Genomic DNA, 2,775 nt, shown 5'->3' with positions numbered 1-2,775 from the left:
TAGGTCAATTGGCAATAGGTCATTAACATGACTGGGTATAAAAAGAGCATCTTGGAGTGGCAGCGGCTCTCAGAAGTAAAGATGGGAAGAGGATCACCAATCCCCCTAATTCTGCGCTGACAAATAGTGGAGCAATATCAGAAAGGAGTTCGACAGTGTAAAATTGCAAAGAGTTTGAACATATCATCATCTACAGTGCATAATATCATCAAAAGATTCAGAGAATCTGGACGAATCTCTGTGCATAAGGGTCAAGGCCGGAAAACCATACTGGGTGCCCGTGATCTTCGGGCCCTTAGACGGTACTGCATCACATACAGGCATGCTTCTGTATTGGAAATCACAAAATGGGCTCAGGAATATTTCCAGAGAACATTATCTGTGAACACAATTCACTGTGCCATCCGCCGTTGCCAGCTAAAACTCTATAGTTCAAAGAAGAAGCCGTATCTAAACATGATCCAGAAGCGCAGACGTCTTCTCTGGGCCAAGGCTCATTTAAAATGGACTGTGGCAAAGTGGAAAACTGTTCTGTGGTCAGACGAATCAAAATTTGAAGTTCTTTATGGAAATCAGGGACGCCGTGTCATTCGGACTAAAGAGGAGAAGGACGACCCAAGTTGTTATCAGCGCTCAGTTCAGAAGCCTGCATCTCTGATGGTATGGGGTTGCATTAGTGCGTGTGGCATGGGCAGCTTACACATCTGGAAAGACACCATCAATGCTGAAAGGTATATCCAGGTTCCAGACGAGGTCTCTTTCAGGGAAGACCTTGCATTTTCCAACATGACAATGCCAAACCACATACTGCATCAATTACAGCATCATGGCTGCATAGAAGAAGGGTCCGGGTACTGAACTGGCCAGCCTGCAGTCCAGATCTTTCACCCATAGAAAACATTTGGCGCATCATAAAACGGAAGATACGACAAAAAAGACCTAAGACAGTTGAGCAACTAGAATCCTACATTAGACAAGAATGGGTTAACATTCCTATCCCTAAACTTGAGCAACTTGTCTCCTCAGTCCCCAGACGTTTACAGACTGTTGTAAAGAGAAAAGGGGATGTCTCACAGTGGGAAACATGGCCTTGTCCCAACTTTTTTGAGATGTGTTGTCATGAAATTTAAAATCACCTAATTTTTCTCTTTAAATGATTCATTTTCTCAGTTTAAACATTTGATATGTCATCTATATTCTATTCTGAATAAAATATGGAATTTTGGAAGTTCCACATCATTGCATTCCGTTTTTATTTACAATTTGTACTTTGTCCCAACTTTTTTGGAATTGGGGTTGTAAATTTATCCCCAGTGATCAAGCCTATGGTGACGGTGGTAAGGAAAAACTCCCTCAGACGACATGAAGGAACCTCAAGAGGAACCAGACTCAAAGGGAACCCATCCTCATTTGGGTGATTAACAGGTAGCGTGATTATAAATAACTGGATTCTATAACAGTGTCCTACAGAGTCACAAAGTACAACTGTGAAACCAGGAAATTCGTTATAGTTTTAACACGAAGTCTGTTTTGTTGATCTTATAAACTGTTCATTGATGGAAACTGCCTGATGTAGCCTTCACTATACGAGGTACCAGCAGATAGCCTACACCTTTTGATCTGGGTAGGCGTGGCAGGTCATAAAGGACCAGAAGTTCACTCAGGTACTGTGGCGTGAGACCATTCAGTGCTTTAAAGGTCAATAGTAGTATTTTATAATCAATACGAAATTTGATTGGGAGCCAATGCAGTGTGGATAAGACAGGGGTGATGTGGTCATATCTTCTAGCTCTAGTAAGGACTCTTGCTGGTACATTTTGAACTAACTAGAGCTTGTTTATGCACTTATTGGAGCATCCAGACAGTAAGACATTACAATAATCCAACCTAGAGGTAACAAAAGCATGAACTAGTTTTTCTGTAATGCAGCTCAGCCACTGCAACATCTTGGCTACCATAGACACCACCACTAAAGGCCCAGTCCCACAATACCTATAAATAAATGGGTTCCCTGCAGTTTATGTGGTTGGTGCTCACACCAGACTGATAACGATACCTACGGTACTGTATACCCCAGGCCTGGGTTTATCCATATCGGTGAGATTGCTTCTGGAGCGATTTTTCCAGGCCTGGTCCTGATCTGATAAAACATCTGACCAATCAGGTAATTGTTTACGTGTGGTGATGTCTGAGCATGTGCTATTTTTTCTTTGTACATCCTTGTTGGATCATGAAGTCACGGAATACGGATTGCATGATGCATCCGTATTAAAATCCATAACCACTCCGTATTTTGTATCCTTTTTTATTATATTTCAGTAATTTATGACCTATCAACCACCGGAGTGTGTACATGGGTTGTTTTGAAGCCCAAGCTGTACAGTATGACCCGGAATAATGTACTATTACTTGGAAAAAACTCCCATGACTATTCTGAAGTTGCATGCATTTATTTCCCTGAGTGGCAGGACCAAGCGATATTATAGTTGTGATGTGACTGCTCCAGACTGGAACTACATTTAGGCAGAGGTATCGTCATAGTTGGAATTATAGGTACAGTTATCGGCGTTGTGGGACCGGGCCCTAACTCTTCGTCCTTTATCAGGCTAGTCTGAGCAGCTACTTTAATCGGTCTTAATTTATTAATTTCTTTTGGAATTGCTTTCATTTAAGATATTCACCAACGTTAAATTTCTTGTGTAAATGCCCCGGTGAATGCTTTCTGATAAATTTGTTCATATCCAGCTTGATAAATGAGGCCCCATGTTGTGAAAC

Source organism: Neoarius graeffei, chromosome 6, assembly GCF_027579695.1.
Source record: "Neoarius graeffei isolate fNeoGra1 chromosome 6, fNeoGra1.pri, whole genome shotgun sequence".
Classification (NCBI taxonomy): domain Eukaryota; kingdom Metazoa; phylum Chordata; class Actinopteri; order Siluriformes; family Ariidae; genus Neoarius; species Neoarius graeffei.
The sequence above is the reverse complement of the archived record's forward strand: the minus strand, read 5'-3'. Positions refer to the sequence as shown.